This window comes from Bidens hawaiensis, unplaced genomic scaffold (genome assembly GCF_021521415.1).
Source record: "Bidens hawaiensis isolate Kalapana, Puna unplaced genomic scaffold, B.hawaiensis_p1.1 tig00014712_1, whole genome shotgun sequence".
NCBI lineage: Eukaryota > Viridiplantae > Streptophyta > Magnoliopsida > Asterales > Asteraceae > Bidens > Bidens hawaiensis.
Window position 1 is genome coordinate 385,400 of NW_027492287.1, and position 19,909 is coordinate 405,308.

Here is a 19,909-nt window from a genome sequence, read left to right on the forward strand (position 1 = left end):
TACGGGTTTTATATCAGCAAATAAATTAAGAACTATCATTTTCCCAAATGAAACAGAATGCAAGATAGCATGTAACTAAATTATCAATCAAGATTCAAGCTTTTCTTTTAACAAGAGAACAAAAATGAAAAACATACTTTCATTGTGGCGGTTTCTAGAATGATGAGTCTGAGTAGAACAGCCTGCCCTACATAATATATAATTAAATTACATAATGATTTAGAAATTCATAAGTCCCAAAATATAAATAATAATAATAATAATAAAAGCCTGCATAAACCGCATCTTATTTGCTTTGGACATAGCTTGATTCATAAACAGCAGAGCCGAGACGTGCAATATCATTGTATAAAACATCATAATCGTTTATGAAACATTTACAACATTACACATAAAGGGATGAAATGAGATTGTGTACGGGCTAAAATAAAACGTGTATGAGCTACAGAAGGTACCAGTTGTAAATACAAAGAAAAAATTACTACCTATCACAGCAGGATTTACAAATTGCGGTGTTTGGTTCAAGGATGGCTCGCTTTTTTGAGCTCCTCGACACGTAAACTGTGCAAGATCAATCTATTGCTGCAGAAAGCTAATTAATTAATAAGGAGTTGTGTTAATATTAATGTGCGACCATTAATAAAAGGATAAAAATATTAACGCAAACATTAAGAAAATAAAATAGTTGGTAACGTAAGTAAATAATAAAACTTCAGGGTGCAAACTGAAAATAATAATAATTATATAAACTAGCGACTCTGTCCTCCGTTACATATTTCGCCAAACACTCCGTCGCCGTCAATCCATCCGTTCAAACACCGGCGACGAGGTAAACTTTAAATAGTCAATTGCTTCAAAAAATATCAATTTAGGCTTTTATTTGCTTATTAATTGAGCTAAATACAATACAGTAGCATCATATGTAGATTTCATGTACGTTTACAAAAATTAGGGATCTTATGAATCTGTAGACCAGTTTGCATCACAATCTATAACATAATTAAATTTTATGAAATTTGACACCTGTGTGTATTAGATAGATTATTATTATAAATTAGGGTTTACTGAAACATAATTATTCTAAGTATAAATAGTTGATCAATGTTACAAGGTCAATTTCCATATTATTATTTGCAGGCAGGAAATTTATTATTTATTGCATCTAATTATCAACAATGGGAACCCCCGAGACCTCTCGTGAACCATGTCCCGACCGCATACTAGACGACATCGGTGGAGCCTTTGGCATGGGTGCGGTTGGGGGTTCGGCTTTTCATCTTCTGAAAGGCACTTACAACTCACCCAAAGGCTTGCGCTTCGTTGGCGGGTGTCAAGCGGTGCAGATGAATGCTCCGCGCGTTGGTGGCAGTTTTGCGGTCTGGGGCGGGCTTTTCTCCACTTTTGATTGCAACATGGTGTATCTCCGCTAGAAAGAGGATCCGTGGAACTTGATAATAGCCGGTGCAGCCACCGGAGGGTTTCTCCAGATGGGCAGGGGCTCGGTGCTGCCTCAAGATCGGCAGCTTTTTGTGGAGTTTTACTTGCTATGATTGAGGGGGGTGGGAATCATGCTGAATAAGATCATGAGCACGCCACAGAATTTGCCTCCAATGGAGGAGGCGTTGCCGCCAATTCCCATGGGACATATGTCGAATCAAGCTCAAGTAAACATTGATGGCATGGCATCGTCATCATCATCAACATCATCGTCTTCATGGTTTGGAGGGCTGTTCGGTGGCGGGAAACAAGAGGAAACTAGCCCAAGCAATGGCGTGAAGACGCAGGTTTTAGAAAGTTTTGATGCTCCAAACCCGCCTTCATTTGAATACAAGTAAATTAGCAGATAAAGGTTTTGGTTTTTGGAATGAGATTGGAGGTTATATATATTTCAGTTGTGAGGTTTGTTTTGAGGGATTGTTTTTGTATAAATGTTTTTAACCAAATAATCAACAATCAGGCTAAATTGTAGCTCTGATACCATTTGTTAAGATAACCGCTTAACCTATATACCGGATTAAACCCAGGTCATACGAGGTTTCATTGTGTAAATGTAATAAATTTGTTAGTACAACGAAGTTTTATGTTGTTTTTAAGAATATTTCATTTATAGATGTGAAATTGGGTTGTATACCAACATGATTAGCTTATTGAAGACAAACATTTTGGGTGTGTAAATTAATAAATTATAAACTCCCAGTTTGTATTTTGTACACAGAAACAAACTGTTAGCACTTATATTAATTAAAAAATATTTAAAAAAAAAAAACTTTGAACAATTTAAAACATGCAGGTTAGATTGTTTTGTATTTAAACCAATTAATAATTAATTATTACGTTAATGCCAACGTGAACGGTCGATTTTTACAGACGTCAGTGTGGGTGAAATGGTCGTTGCAGGCTTGGAAAAGAAACAGACAAATAGAGATGCGCGATGCAACTAGGGTGTGAATGAGCCAAGGCGCTTGCGAGCTAAACGAGCCAAACCCTATCCAGCTTGAGCCTCAAATAAAGCTCGTTTGGTTATTGAGTTCAAGCTAGAGTCTTGTATGGGAAGATCATTTAGGCTCTGTCAAGCCTTGTGTGTTTTTAAGTTTTAATCATTTTTGGACTACTATATATTAATCTTACACTACACAACCGAGCTCGAGCCGAGATTTGGCTCGTTTAAGGTACTGCTCATGAGTTCGAGCCAACTTTAGGCTCGTTTAAAGTTTTTTTTAAAATGTATAAAAGCAAATAAAAATTTATTTTAATTAAATAATAAATGAACTGAGTTCGAGTTTGACAAATAACTCACGATCCGAGCTCGAGCTTTAGAAAAAGAGTTTGAAACAAGTCAAGATTGAGCTTGAGCTCTCATAAGTCAAAACAAGTCAAACCCGGCTTGGCTGAGCTTGTTTACACCTCTACATCCAACAGGTGAGAGAGAGTGAAGTTGATGGGCTGAAAAAAGAAAAATAAGAATGATTATTTTATTAATAAAAAATATTGAGAAAATTGAAATACTAAATTTAATTGCTGGTATATCAATTCGACACTCTCACCTATTAAAAAACTGTTTTTTTTTATGATTTTAAAAGTTAAAAGTTAAATTTTTAGTTAGTTTAGAGTTACACATGTAGTTTAATTTTATGAAAAAATAAATCTAAAAAATATATAAAAGAAAACCTTTAAAAACCCTTAGGTTGTTCTTCGGCTCATTTCAAGCCATCAGATTGTTTTATTTGTAAATGGAGGTTTCTTTTCCCAGCCCGTTCCCTATCTTATATCCATATATATCATATAATTACACTAAAAAACACTATATTTTCACTCTCCGGTTTAATTAAATAATATTTTTATACCTTTATCATTATATTTTCTCTCTCTTTCACTCACAACTACTTTATGAAAATATTTAAAAATTATACAGTACTTATAGTGAAACCTCAAATTTAACTTTCCCATATAAATTTTCTCTCTTTTCTACTCACAACCATTTATAACCATACCATATAATTTGCAAATTCCCCTCACATAATTTTAGGGAACAGATTGAGAATGCTCTTATGCATTTGACCCAAATTCACGGGTACGAGACTCACCAAACCTAGATAGTCCTTAAACGGGTTATAACATCTCATTAAATTAAAAATTAATATCACCAAATATTTGATATGAAAATCCTATAAAATAGGGATGTGCTAAAAATTAATATCCTATTTTTTTTAAAATATATATATTATCTATAATTAAGAAAACAATTTTATAGTAAAAAAAATAAGTGGGTCATGGGTCTTACCAAACCCAGATAGCTTTTAAATGAGTTATAATGAAACCCTTTCATCATCATCATCAAATCTTTAAATGTATTATTAATTTTTCTTACAATAAATAAAATTAAAATATATATATATATATATATATATATATATATATATATATATATTAGAAACAAAAAGTGTAAAACAATCCCTGTAACATAGGGGATAAAAGCTAGTTATGTGTATATATAAACTTGTTTAAAGGGAATCAAAAGTTGTAAATAAGAGCATTCTCATCCAGTTTTCTATTCCTATATCCATATATATCATATAATTACACTAAAAAACAGTACATTTTTTTCTTCTGTTCAATTAAATAATATTTTTTTATACTTTTTTCATTACAGTTTTTTCTCTCCACCATCTAATTTACAAAAAGATCACTACCTTTTCCCTAAATTTACAAAAAATTACTAACTTTTCTCTCTCCACTCTATAATTTACACTCACAGTCACTCACAACCCCACCCTATAATTTACAAACCCTTCCCATATAATTTTAGGGGATGGGTTAGGAATGCTCTAAAGCCTTTAAAGGTTAAAACACAAAAGCTTGGGAAGTTTTGGTTCAAGTTTCCTTAATAATAGAAATTATTATAAAAAAAAAAAAGAAGAAAATTCTAAATAATAGAAAGTTGTCGTTAAAAAAATAAAAAAGAATAAAAAAGTACAACCGTACGAGTTAGGCATCATTTGAAACCGAATGCACCACTCAATAAAAGAAATTGTTAATGGCTACAAATGGATTGGGTTGGGCACCAAACCTAAGGTTTTCAAACGTTCTATGAATGACACTAAAACTAAGAAGGGCCCATATAGCTTTTGCTATTTCTAGGGACCAAGATAATAAAAACTTCAGATCATTATATTATGGGGGTTTTGAAGAGGTAGGTCCCAGCAGGGCTCAGTTGGTCCCGCATGACTCACCTTGAACAGGGATGTCTGCGCAAAGACCATCTACTCCCGCAGGACCCACCATGCTCAGAGAAGCCTACGCGCAGTATGCAAGCTGCATACGCAGGGAAAAGCCTCCCAATGGTAAAGTAACCCGCCTGTTCCCGCAGTTGCGGATACAAGCCATCAGGGAAGGCTACCCGCACAGCATAGCTACACGCATAAGGCTTAACACTTACAAATATTCAGTGTCACCTGAAAGAATGAGCAAAGGCGGGAGGGGGAAAACTCCCGCCAAAATGGGCCAGTCCGTATGATGGAGGATCTTTTGCGTGATACCTGACGAGGTAAAGACAAAAGATCTGACCAAGAATGCGACAGCTCACTGACAGCAGCGTGGCAGACAGCACGCCACAGCACTGTGACCAATAGCCGCCGCCTGCCCACCAACTCCTGCCAGACCACGTGCCTAGCCTGCAGTTGGTAGAAGACAAAGAGTGCACGGCACGCCTGCTCTGTGTCAGCCGCTACCTATCCACCACTCACAGGTAGGGCACGTGCATAGGTTACAGTTGGTAGCGTGTTGGGCCGGCTAAACTCCTTGGAAACCCACCTTCGGCTATAAAAGACAGTAAATGGTATTAGCATTTCATCATCTACTATCTCGTATAACTTACTTGATAACTGCTCTAATAGTATTCATATACTTTTATATTCAAAGATCAATATAGACTGATTCTCACGCCGGAGGGTGGTCACAAGGAGGAACCCCCCTTTCTCAGTGACGAGCTTACGGTGTCTGTTTTGCAGGTTCCCTGAAGTACAACTTACTCTGCTGGACCTAACCTTCGTGGGAAACATTACTTAGCCCCCAGATTACCTATAATCTGCCCGGGGTCACTTAGTGTTTCTTCATTGGCGCCATCCGTGCATAAAGCTAGAACTACATCTTTCTCCAGTTTCTCAAAACTTCCAAGATGACTAGAGAAATTCCGGTAACCACAACCCCAGCCACTGGGGTAAACACCGGCAACACAATGTTTACAAACACTACCCCAGCCACCCAAGCTGGGGCAAGTGAAGTACATTTTACGAACACTACCCCAGTCACTCATGTAGGGGCAAGTGGAGTAAATATTCCACTGGGATTCACTGATGCCCAGCTGGAAAAACGAACTCGAGCCCCTCGCCAAACACTTGATCAAGTGAAGGCATGGGCCGAGGCACGTCAAAGAGAATTTCAGGCTGAATTGGACGAACGCTTGCGTTCAGTCCAACAAGCTGAGGAATTCGGTAGTACTCGCCAGCACCTTAACATGAGTAGTGAGTACGAGTACTCAGACGCCGAGAGGGAAGAATCCGACACCGACGCGAACCCTCGCCATAGGGCGAAAGGGAAGCGTAAGGAAACGGATCCCCAGCCAAAAAGGAATTTTGGGGAAGCATTCCAACCAGTCACGGAAAAAAGCTCGCGTGACTTCTCCAAGGCCTTTAGACCTACTGCCACAAACGCAGGAAGGTCAAAATTTGCAAGGGACATTGCAGAAGCAATCGCCCCGAGGAGTGCCAAACAAATGTCCAATATTGGCACATACGATGGTATATCCGACCCAGATGACCATCTGAACAGGTTCATTGCGGGGGCAACCGTCAGTAACTGGACGGAACCCACGTGGTGCTACATGTTCCAGATGACTCTGGTAGGAGCAGCCAGAGCATGGTTCGACCGTTTACCGGTCCACCACATCTATGACTGGGCAGACTTCCAGAACAAGTTCAGTCAACAGTTTAGTCAACAGAGGAAGCACACTGAGGAGCAGTGGACGATCCTCAACTGTGTGAGAGAAGAGGATGAATCCTTACTGGACTTCATCACCCGCTTCAACTCCAAGAAGCTGAGTCTGGGTAACATCAGCGAAGACCTCGTTCGCGCCGCTTTCATTCAGGGCGCTGAGTACCCAGAACTTATCCGCACTCTGACGGGTAAAGACGGCATGCCATCCACATGGGATGCCATAATGACGGCAGCCAAGCGCTTCGCCGAAACGGAGAAACAGCTGGGAAGAGATCTCCCCCAGAATACAAACCTCTACACACAGAGGACAAGGGAGAACAATGTGAGAACCGCCCGGCTAAACAAAAAAAGGCGGCAAGGTATTTGGCAGTCAAGGATAAACTTTGACACCCCCTCAAGCTCTCGCCCTCTGGTTGGCGGAAGGGACAACACGCACCCTTCGAACCGGAAAAACCGTTGGACGCCACTCACCAAGAGCGTCACGGAGATATTCGCCACGGAAAAACTGCCATGGCCAAAAGCCCCAGCGATCCGACAGAAACCCAATGCGGATCAAAGCAAGTCTTGTGACTTCCATGGGACAAAGGGCCATAGCACTGAGGAGTGCACATCCTTGAGGGACATCGTCGAGACATTCGTCAAGGATGGGAGGCTCGCACACCTCGTGGCATCTATCAAGAAGGGAGGAAGGAACGACAACAGGTACAGGGGTAACGGACGAAAGCCCGTCGACATCAGCATCAACATGGTCCATGGTAAGGTCAGAGGAAGGAAGAGACCGATGACCGAACCATGCGCATGGAAGGAAGCAGAAGTGCGCTTCCCGCGAGTGCCGGGAGGCCCAAACAAAGAAGGCCCCATTATCATTAAAAGCCAGCTGGGGCACTACATCACCTCCCGCACCCTCGTTGACAATGGCGCATCGTCGACAGTGATGTACAGGCAGTTCTTCGACAAGCTCGATGATGAAGACAAGGAACGCCTGGAGACGGTCTACGCTTCAATGGAAGGGTTTGACGGCAGCATGAACACCCCCTTGGGCATCCTATCTTTCCCCGTCACTCTCACCGATGGGAATTATTCACGCACGGAGGATGTGGATTTTGTTGTGATGAAAAAACCACATCATACGTATGACATCCTATTCGGGAGAGACGGGATGGCAAGATTCAACGCCGTGGTATCCTCAGTCCACGGCATGATGGGATGGCCAACAACTGAAGGCGTAGCGATGATCACGGGCATTCCCCAGGTATGCATCGCATCTGTCTCCTCTAAACCCAAACCGAAGATGGCCAAACAAACCATCACTGAACCTGAACAGTGGGCATTCAATGGGAAATATCCCGATCAGGCCGTTACCATTGGCCCGACAATTGTTGATCCAACACGCACCTTACTCAAGCGCTTACTGCAGCGAAATGCAGACATCTTCGCGTGGACACCAGCCGACATGACTGGTGTACCCCGGGGAAAGGCAGAGCATAAGCTCAAATGCGATCCGGCCGTTACGCCGATCGTACAAAAGCGCAGAGTAATGGGGCCCGAGCAAACCAACGCGTGCAGAACCCAAGTCAAGGAACTCCTTGATGCGGGCATCGTGCGCGTCAGCAAATATCAAACATGGGTTGCAAATCCCGTAATGGTACCGAAGAATAACAAACAATGGCGCATGTGCATAGATTTCAAAGATTTGAATAAAGCATGCCCCAAAGATTGTTATCCGTTGCCAGAAATTGATCTCAAGGTGGATTCGGTGGCACCATTTCGCCTTAAATGCTTCTTGGATGCGTATAAGGGGTACCATCAAATCCACATGGCTGTAGATGACCAGGACAAAACCGCCTTTCGGACGCCCGATGGCACATTTTGTTATAAAATGATGCCGTTCGGACTTAAGAACGCGGGGTCCACGTACCAACGACTAATGGACAAAGAGTTTCACGCCCAAATTGGGAGAAACTTGGAAGTCTATATGGATGATTTGGTCATCAAAAGCCCCGAGCCAGAGGCGATGTTGAAAGACATTGAGGAAACTTTCAACACGCTCAGAAAGATAAACATGAAGCTCAACCCGAGCAAGTGTTCATTTGGGGTGGAAGAAGGGAAGTTCTTAGGAGTCATTATTACTAAAGATGGCTTCAGAGCGAACCCTGAAAAGGTCGAAGCCATTGTCAAAATGGAATCACCTACCACCATAAAACAGGCTCAAACACTTAATGGACGACTAGTCGCGCTTAACCGCTTTTTGGCAAACCATGCGGATAGGTCGTTCCCTTTTGTGTCAACGCTAAGAAATTGTTTAAAGAAAACGCACTTCCGCTGGACACCAGAAGCGGAAGCAGCTTTTCAGGAGATTCGATCACGCCTGATCGAACTCCCAACACTCACGGCACCACAAGCGGGGGAGGAGTTAATCCTATACCTCTCCGCAACAGATAGAGCAACCGGGGCAGTCCTGCTTGTAGAACGAAAAGGCATCCAGATGCCAATCTATTATGTTAGCCGCGTGCTGGCAGACGCGGAAACCCGGTACTCTACCCTGGAAAAACTGGTCTTGGCACTTATACACGCTTCACGCAGGTTGAGACGATATTTCCAGGGTCACCCAATCACTATTCTCACCAACTTCAAACTCTCAAATGTTCTAGGCAAACCCGAGTTATCGGGACGTCTAGCTAAATGGGCAATTGAATTGGGAGAATATGCGATTCAATACAAGCCGAGACCAGCCATTAAAGGTCAGGTCCTGGCTGATTTTATTGCAGAAGTCCCCGCTTCACGGGAGAAAGAGTGCCAGGAGGAGGTTCAACCCTCCCCAGCACACGAAATCGATGAAGTCTGGCGACTCTACACTGATGGAGCAGCTAGTAACGAGGGTTCAGGCGCAGGGTTAAAATTAACAAATCCAGCAGGCCAGGAATATACTTATGCTATTCGGCTGGATTTTCCAAGTACGAATAACGAAGCTGAATATGAAGCATTCCTGGCCGGTTTGAGGATTGCGCGAAAGATGGGTGTAAAAAATTTGGAAGCCCACGTAGATTCCATGCTAGTGGCAAACCAAATAAACGGGACGTACACGGCTGTGAACGACACAATGGCCCTGTACCTTGCCCAAGCCAAAGCCATCATGCGCGATTTTAATGATTGTAAAGTGATACACGTCAAGCGCAGCGAAAACAAATCTGCGGATGCGTTAAGCAAGCTTGCATCACTGGCCTTCACCCACTTGGGAAAGGACATCCGCGTGGAGCTCCTCGAAACACCATCAGTCCCGCACAAGGAAATTTGTGTCATCCAAACCGGTACAGAAACATGGATGACCCCAATAATAAAATACCTTGAAGCAGGAACGTTACCAGAGTCGAAGTCACAGGCAAGAAAACTACGCTGTAAAGCACTGAATTATCAGCTGGTCAATGACACCCTTTACAGACGTAACTTTCTTGGCCCATTGTTAAGATGCGTGGACAACCAAGATGCTGACTACCTCCTAAGGGAGGTTCACGAAGGCATCTGTGGAATACACGCAGGCCCCCGCGCTGTGGTAGCCAAGCTAAACAACGCGGGATACTTCTGGCCGGGGATGCATATGGACGCGTTGGCATACATCAGAAAATGCAGATCTTGCCAGCTTTACGCACCCAACACGCATCGCCCGAAAAATGAACTTGTTCCTGTCACTTCCTCGTGGCCATTTCAGAAGTGGGCCATTGACGTGACAGGCCCATTTCCAACAGCAGCTGGGAATGTTCAGTTCCTAGTGGTAGCCATTGACTACTTCACCAAATGGATAGAAGCGAAACCTTTAGCCCAAACAACCGCAAAGCATATCAAAAAATTTATTTGGGAATTTATTATTTGTCGTTTTGGACTTCCACAGAATTTGGTAAGCGACAATGGCACCAACTTTGCTGACAAGAAGCTACAGCAGTGGCTGAAAGAACTTCAAATCACCCACACCTTTACCTCAGTGGCACACCCGCAAGGTAACGGTGAGGTGGAAAGAGCAAATAAGAGCATCGTCGAAGGCATAAAGAGAAGACTCTTGGAACATAGATCCGGTTGGGTGGACGAGCTTCCACACGTCCTTTGGGCAAACAGAACGCTGAAGAAGACCAGTACGGGAGAAACCCCGTTCAGTCTCACTTATGGCACTGAAGCCATGATCCCAGTCGAAATCGGTTTACCCTCACCAAGGGTCTTAATCCAACCAGAAGACAATGATGCGGAAAGACGGTTAGACCTTATGCTAACCGAAGAGCGCAGAGACTTAGCCGCCGTGCGTGAAGAAAACTACAAACGACAAATGCAAAAATACTACAACACGCGGGTAAAACTCTGCAACTTCAAGGAAGGAGACTACATACTGCGTAACAACGAGGCTTCGAACCAACAACGCCCAGGAAAGTTGGCCCCGATTTGGGAAGGGCCATACATTATCAAAGAAGTTCTGGGAAAGGGCGCTTACCGGCTCGAAAGGCTCGATGGCACTCCCATCCCTAGAACATGGAATGGAGCTCAATTACGCAAATGTTATATGTAGATCAATTCCAACTTGTAAAGAAAAGGCCTAGAGCCACTTCTAATGGAAATGATTCTCCTTTCATGATGTATTAATAAGCTTGTAACCTATGAACTTCCCTTACGGGAAGTAGTTGCGTGTGGAAGGCGGCAATACCCGCATAAACACAACGCCAAAATGTTAAGTTCTAAGGAAAACCTACACGCAGGTCAGATGTAGGTAAAGTTTAGCCATCCTTGTAAGTGCAAGTGACGGTCTTACCCGCACAATCACGAACAAGGAAGCCAAACTTAACTTACCGTCTACCACGTTAAAAGGTTAACTTATGAACACTTAAAAGGATAAGAAAAACCTACACGCAGGTCAGATATAGGTCTAAAGTTAAAGCCATCCTACTAAGTGCAAGTGACGGTTACACCCGCACAATCACGAAAGAGGAAGCGAAAACTTTAGTCCATTATCAACCACGTTCAAAGGTTTAACTTAATGCCTTAGAAATTTCGAAAAGGAAAACCTACACGCAGGTCAGATAGAGGGTAAAGATTAGCCATCCTACCAAGTGCAAGTGACGGTTTTACCCGCACAATCACGAGGGAGGAGGCGAAACTTTAACCCATCATCAACCACGTTCAAAGGTTCTTATTCTAAACACTTGGGAAATTGCTAATTTAAACTAAGTATACAAGTCATAAGTTTATAAAGCAAAGAACCCAAGGAAATAACAATCTTATACGCAAAGAGATTAATATTTCACAATCAATTACAAGAATGGCTGGGTAACTACCCGCCTAAAAGAAATCTATACAAGGCTATCCTAGCAGGGGGAAGGGATCTTCAAGATCAGGCTTCAGGGCCACCTCCGCTTGGACCAGCACCGTCAGAGCGCGGCTGCCCAAGGAAAGCCTTAAGGATGCTTAGCCCATCATCAGCAGCAGCTTCATTCACCTTCTCCACCACTGGATGCGGGAAGGCAGCATACTGATTCACAGCTTGGTCATAAGCAGCTTCAGTATTAACATTGAATAAAGGGAAGTTGGAGGGCGGAAAGCCTCTCTCAGCAAACCCTAGACCAAGCAGGAAGCCAGTCTTCTGCCCATCCTCGTGAGAAGCGTTGAGGGCTGCGCTCATTGCATCGTCGTAAGAGGTCTCTGAAAGGACCCGACGCACAACCTACAAAAGAATTACAAGTTAGAACATTTTCTAATTACGAGCGGAAAGCGTGAAGAAAAAGATGAAGATACCTCAGGCAACGCTTCTCGAAGCAGCCATTGGAGGGTAGCTTGACTTTCTTTGTAAGCACGTTCGGCTCCGCTTTTATCAAGGTTGGCAAGTTGAACTTCCTTGGCGGCAGCTTCTTCGACGCTTTTGAGTTTCCTTTCAGTACGGTCAAGCATCCCCCTCTGGTCAAGGATCTCCTGCAGCTTCTTGGCATCTTCCATTGCCAAGGCGTCATGAGCATGCTGAAGAGCCTTTAATTTGCATTTAAGCTGCTCATTCTCTTCGCGAAGTGGCTCAGCAACAGCTTCAGCCTTGGCAGCCCTCTCAGTTGAGTTTCGCGCAGTCTCCTTGGCCAGCCGAAGCTGTTCAGCCTTGGAGCGGGCCTCGAGTCGCGCCTGGACTTCAACCTCGAGGGCCTTGAATGCCTTCTCCTTCTCGGCTGCGGCAGCGGCCAACTGCCGGTTCTCCTCCCGAAGAGCCCGCGCTTCAGATACATCTTTGGCGCGAGCTGCTTTTAACTTGTCGTTTTCACGACAAAGCAGCTCGACGCGGGGCTGCGTTCGGGCCTGGAGAACCCGAAGCTCATTGGTTAGCCTACCCTCTTGGTAGCTAGCCATGGCTTCCCCCAACGCACCATGAGGAGCAGCGTGGCGAGCCCAATCCACGCACTCCACAGGGGTGCGAAGGGTTGTTCCTCGGCGTATGTTCCATCTTGGAACATACACTTCATTGGAATCCGACACTGCAAAAGAAACAAAGGCAGTTAGGAAAAGATGACAAAAATATACAAAGAAAAAAGAACCCTACGTACCTGTAGGGTCAATAACAGGCCGATAGCCGCCAAACCCATCACCTGAACCTAAAGGAAATCCATCCAACAGGTCAGGCAGACGGGAAGGTGGCGTAGATCGGCGGGAAGCCCGGCGCGTACCTGATGGTCCGGCCGCCGGTGCCGGTGGCGCAGGTATAGTGGCAGCCGCCGTGGTAGCCATTGTTGGCGCCGTCTCCTCAGCAACAGTAACCGCCGGCTCCGTGAAAGATGCTGTAAAAATTGCACTCACGGCCGGCGGAGACACCTTCTCAGCTGGAACAGCCTCAGGAAGGCTGGAACCAGCGGAAGCAAGCGTAGACGCCTGGGTCGACGCCTCGGGAAGGCTGACCGAGCCTACCGTCATTGGCGGGGGAATACTTACTCCAACTCCACCCTGGAATGCGTCAACATCCACACCTGCACAAGCAAAAGTGTTAGAAAAATTTATTTGAAACAACAAATCTAGACAAGAATTATGGGGGTACTTACGGGGTTTCTTGAGCTTGAACGCACGGACGAGCGGGGGCGAACCCGATGGAGCCGGCCTCTTGACACCGGTAACCGTCGTCGTCGCTGCCTCCCCGGAGGTAACACCTGCAGCCTCCGGAGCGGTGGTCTCCTCACCACCGGGCTTCCCCGCCACCTCTGCATTATCTGACTCCGAGTCAGATAGGACTACCGGGTCGGCCGTAGAGGCCACCTTCTCCTTGCCTCTCCCGACGGCAGCCTTTTTCTTCCGCACCAGTGGAGGACCTTCTGCGGATTCCTCAGAAGAAGAAATGTCATGAACTCCAGCAGCAGGCACAGCATTGAGAGGTTCAGGGTAGAAGATAGGCTTACCTGGCCGTCGGTGGCTCAGGATCTCTTGGCCTGGCGGGTAAACCTCCACGAACCGACCCGCAGTCTGCTCTAAGATGGGCAACTCGTTCTCGTCCAGAGCACGAGTACCCATCCGCGCAGGACCATCTTCCTCCCGCGGATTCAGGAGCGACTGAAGATCGTTACCCTCTGAAATCAACAAGAAAGTTAGAAAAAATCGTAGTCAGCAAAAAAGAAACAAGACATACCATAAGGGGTAGAGTTCGAACCATATTCAAGGACGATCGGAACCTTATCCGCATTCGCCGCCTTCCACACCCGGCTCATCCCCAGCATCACCATCGCCGACTCCGGAAAACGGAAAACCGGGGACTGGACCCGGGATATCTTCGCGAACCATTCCGCCTCCTCGTAGTTGATGGCGGGAAGGTTCGGAAGCGGCTGGCCATTCTTGAACTTCATGGCAATGGGGATGGCTCGAGCGGATATAAAGAAGAACTCTCTTCTCCATGAGCGAAGACTCCGCTCGGTGGTACAAATCTTTAAACCCTTGATACGGGTTGTAAGAGTGTACCACCCTTGGATGCACCTCCAAGTATAGAAGGTCATCAGGCGGTCAACAAGGGGCTCAAGGCCCAGTATCCGGCACACCCACTCAAAGTGCCGGACCTTGGCAATGGCCATGGGGTGCACCTCTGTCAGGTGCACACCGTGCCTCTCTAGGACACGGTACACAAACTTTGTCAACGGAAACCTAAGGTTCCCGTAGACAAAGAATGCAGCATAAACCCCGATTTTGCCACTAGGGGCATCGTACACAGTATGGTGGGGCTCAGGAAACTCAGGCTCGAGAGACTCGAGCATGAACTTCCTGACGATATACTGGTACAGCTCGACAGGAAGATAACACTGGCATTCGCCAGCAGTCTTCTGATCATCAGCATCGTGAGAAGACATGGTGGAAGAAAGAAGAGATTTCAGAGCAATGCTTTACGGAAAAAGAGAAATTCGCCGGAAATTACTGGAGAAGAAGAGATGAAAGTGGAAAGTGTGAATTACAAATAACCTTCTCCCCCTTTATATAGCAATCGCAATTAATGCGATGAATTTAATACGGAAGAGAGAGAAATCAAAGGTGCAATGAAACTATGACGCGTGGCAAAAGCGAACTGGCAACAGCTGTCAAAAAGGACGTGTGTCAGAGATTTCGCGGCTACGCGCCCGAAATCTCGTGCCCACGCGCCTGAAAAAGCAACTGGAATGACCACATAATGTCATGTCGCCATAACTTCTGGCACGTCCTGACACAGTCAGAAGAAACCGTCGCACGACGTTTGAGGTATTGATCCATCCAACTCTTCAAATTTCAAAATTTAAAAATTTGAAGACTAAGGTTCAAAAAAGTAAGCGGGAAAATACCCCTTACCTTGGCAAACAAGTAACCATAAGCCGGGTGTGGGTACAGTGTAAAGGCAAAACCCTTCACATACCTAACACCCGCAGGGAATTGAAGCCAAAATATTTGGCAACCAAGTAACCATAAGACGGGTGCGGGTACAGTGTAAAGGCAAAACCCTTCACATACCTAGCACCCGCAGGGAATGGACGCCAGGAATACCTTGGAAGTAAAGTAACCGTAAGACGGACGCAGGTACAGTGTAAAGGCAAAACCCTTCACATACCTAGCACCCGCTGAGAATTGAAACCAGGAAGGATCTTCTGGGCAATGCTTGTGAAAACGGAAGTAATATCCCCGTGTTGCGGGAACATCGAGTACTACGATGTTTGAGGCTCCAAGATGGAATTGGTGGTTTAAACATAATTGATCACTATGTTCAAAAACTACCAGAACCACAGGGAGAATCCACACAACTAAGACTCAATGCTCCTGACTTGCGAGGAGGTTACAGACCTACCCGCATCATACCCAAAGACCAAGCAGGAAACTCGGGAATTTCTGCAAGTGACAAGGACTTCCGCGGGAAGAACCCCCATGGAAAACCTTACAAAAACCCCTTTTCAAAACCCTTTGCTTAAGTCCAAAAATTCACCTCACTTTATTAGACATTCGTGAGAAGAACATTGGACTGGGGGGACTTGAAGAGGTAGGTCCCAGCAGGGCTCAGTTGGTCCCGCATGACTCACCTTGAACAGGGATGTCTGCGCAAAGACCATCTACTCCCGCAGGACCCACCATGCTCAGAGAAGCCTACGCGCAGTATGCAAGCTGCATACGCAGGGAAAAGCCTCCCAATGGTAAAGTAACCCGCCTGTTCCCGCAGTTGCGGATACAAGCCATCAGGGAAGGCTACCCGCACAGCATAGCTACACGCATAAGGCTTAACACTTACAAATATTCAGTGTCACCTGAAAGAATGAGCAAAGGCGGGAGGGGGAAAACTCCCGCCAAAATGGGCCAGTCCGTATGATGGAGGATCTTTTGCGTGATACCTGACGAGGTAAAGACAAAAGATCTGACCAAGAATGCGACAGCTCACTGACAGCAGCGTGGCAGACAGCACGCCACAGCACTGTGACCAATAGCCGCCGCCTGCCCACCAACTCCTGCCAGACCACGTGCCTAGCCTGCAGTTGGTAGAAGACAAAGAGTGCACGGCACGCCTGCTCTGTGTCAGCCGCTACCTATCCACCACTCACAGGTAGGGCACGTGCATAGGTTACAGTTGGTAGCGTGTTGGGCCGGCTAAACTCCTTGGAAACCCACCTTCGGCTATAAAAGACAGTAAATGGTATTAGCATTTCATCATCTACTATCTCGTATAACTTACTTGATAACTGCTCTAATAGTATTCATATACTTTTATATTCAAAGAGCAATATAGACTGATTCTCACGCCGGAGGGTGGTCACAAGGAGGAACCCCCCCCTTCTCAGTGACGAGCTTACGGTGTCTGTTTTGCAGGTTCCCTGAAGTACAACTTACTCTGCTGGACCTAACCTTCGTGGGAAACATTACTTAGCCCCCAGATTACCTATAATCTGCCCGGGGTCACTTAGTGTTTCTTCAGGTTTGGTTCACAAATTTTCCTTAATAGACTTGTAATTAGAATTAGAACTAGCATGGTATTGGTATGTATGAATAATAATATATAAAGTTTATTCTATATTTATTTTCTTACTACTCTTTATATGTACACCGTTTTCCTCCACATTAGAAATTAAGTCCCACAAACCAAAATAACACAAAACCGAAAAAAGCTGACATTAAGACACCAAAGACGGTACAAAATCAGCCACTTGAATCCTTAACCGCATCCACCAGATCACCATTGCCACCATCGCCACACGTATAGCAAACGAACCGTGCAGGCACAACGCCACAATCGGGAATACCAGCACACGGATTATGTTTCCATACACAGCATACATCACATGCAACTGCTTTATAGTAAACAAATTCTGAGGTTGCAACAAAACCATCAATCCGATGACTACAAGACTGAGAACAAACGTAACCGCAACTGCTGAGCAAGTAGCCTACAATATTCAACACATACTTAATTAATTAATCAATCTAATTATTTTAATTTAATTAACAAAACAACTAGTCGAAGAAGATGTTGAAGAAAGCTAATTACCATGGTCGTCGAATATGAAAAGAGAATGAACGGTTTGAGTTTATTAAAAGCTAGAGAATGATTTGAGTTAATGAACATGTTAAAATCCGGTTATGATATTTATAGAGAAGTGTAAAAATGGTAATTTAAGTTATTTCTGTCAATAAAGATCTTTATTAATAAATAATGTGTCTCTATCCTAATTCATAGAGAGGTAAAATTAGAGACTAATTTCCAAAACATGTATAAAAATTAAGAGATAATTATGCATGTATGACATGATATATATGATCGATATGTATGTATTTTATGTAATAACATCCGATGTTTATTAACAACTTCAGAATAGATATTATGTATAATTAATTGAATTAAGTGTTGATGATTGAAGAGGTAGGTCCCAGCAGAGACCAGTTGGTCCCGCAAGACTCACCTTCAACAGGGTTGTCTGCGCAAAGGCCATCTGCTCCCGCAGGACCCACCATGCTCATAGAATCTTACGCGCAGTACGCAAGCTGTACACGCAGGGAAAGCCTCCCAATGGTGAAGTACCCCGCCTGTTCCCGCAGTTGCGGATACAAGCCATCAGGGAAGGCTACCCGCAGACAGCAGGGCTACACGTACAAGACTAGCTACTTCAGCAGTCACATGAAGGCATGAGCAAGGCGGGAACAATCCCGCCCAAATGAGCCAGTCTGATTCTGAAAGATCTTTTGTACCATACCTACCAAGGTATGGATAGGACAGACGATCTGACCAGAACAGCCCATGAGCCAATCACAGGGTGACAGCTCACCGACAACAGTGCGAGGAGGAGCACCCTCTAGTACTGTTTGTCACTATTAGCCGCTGCCTACTCACCAACCCTCACTGTGGAGCAGGCGCAGCCTACAGTTGGTGGAATAGTATTACTGTTGGCCGTAACCTATTCACCAACCAGCATGGCCTGCGTACAATCCACAGTCAGTGGGACGTGCATGGTCTACAGTTGGTGGAATAGTGCAGCCGACTTTATTACTGTTGGCTGTAACCTACCCACCAACCAGTATGGCCTGTGCGTAATCCACTGTTGGTTGAACAGGAATACTATTCAGCCGGCTGTACCTTCTAGAAAACCTACCTTCGGCTATAAATACTCCAATATCTTGGAATGGTAAGATCATCTACTATCTCGTATAACTTACTTGATAATTGCTCTAATAGTATTCATATACTTTTATATTCAAAGAGCAATATAGACTGATTCTCACGCCGGAGGGTGGTCACAAGGAGGAACCCCCCCCTTCTCAGTGACGAGCTTACGGTGTCTGTTTTGCAGGTTCCCTAAAGTACAACTTACTCTGCTGGACCTAACCTTCGTGGGAAACATTATCTAGCCCCCAGATTATCCATAATCTGCCCGGGGTCACTTAGTGTTTCTTCATTGGCGCCATCCGTGCATAAAGCTAGAACTACATCTTTCTCCAGTTTTTCAAAACTTCCAAGATGACTAGAGAAATTCCGGTAACCACAACCCCAGCCACTGGGGTTAACACCGGCAACACAATGTTTACAAACACTACCCCAGCCACCCAAGCTGGGGCAAGTGAAATACATTTTACGAACACTACCCCAGTCACTCATGTAGGGGCAAGTGGAGTAAATATTCCACTGGGATTCACTGATGCCCAGCTGGAAAAACGACCTCGAGCCCCTCGCCAAACACTTGATCAAGTGAAGGCATGGGCCGAGGCACGTCAAAGAGAATTTCAGGCTGAGTTGGACGAACGCTTGCGTTCAGTCCAACAAGCTGAGGAATTCGGTAGTACTCGCCAGCACCTCAACATGAGTAGTGAGCACGAGTACTCAGACGGCGAGGGGGAAGACTCCGACACCGACGCGAACCCTCGCCATAGGGCGAAAGGGAAGCGTAAGGAAACGGATCCCCAGCCAAAAAGGAACTTTGGGGAAGCATTCCAACCAGTCACGGAAAAAAGCTCTCGCGACTTCTCCAAGGCCTTTAGACCTACTGCTACAAACGCAGGAAGGTCAAAATTTGCAAGGGACATTGCAGAAGCAATCGCCCCGAGGAGTGCCAAACAAATGTCCAACGTTGGCACATACGATGGTCTATCCGACCCAGATGACCATCTGAACAGGTTCATTGCGGGGGCAACCGTCAGTAACTGGACGGAACCCACGTGGTGCTACATGTTCCAGATGACTCTGGTAGGAGCAGCCAGAGCATGGTTCGACCGTTTACCGGTCCACCACATTTATGACTGGGCAGACTTCCAGAACAAGTTCAGTCAACAGTTTAGTCAACAGAGGAAACACACTGAGGAGCAGTGGACGATCCTCAACTGTGTCAGAGAAGAGGATGAATCCTTACTAGACTTCATCACCCGCTTCAACTCCAAGAAGGTGAGTCTGGGCAACATCAGTGAAGACCTCGTTCGCGCCGCTTTCATTCAGGGCGCTGAA

General features: G+C 45.1%; 1 pseudogene across 1 annotated transcript; it reads left to right on the forward strand.

Moving 5' to 3' along the window:
• Positions 1-774: 774 nt before the first annotated feature.
• LOC143547328 (mitochondrial import inner membrane translocase subunit TIM17-2 pseudogene) lies at positions 775-1,872 on the forward strand (annotated as a pseudogene). Its single transcript, XR_013137753.1, has 2 exons — positions 775-829; positions 1,142-1,872. The product of XR_013137753.1 is annotated as a mitochondrial import inner membrane translocase subunit TIM17-2 pseudogene (transcript).
• Positions 1,873-19,909: the final 18,037 nt, after the last annotated feature.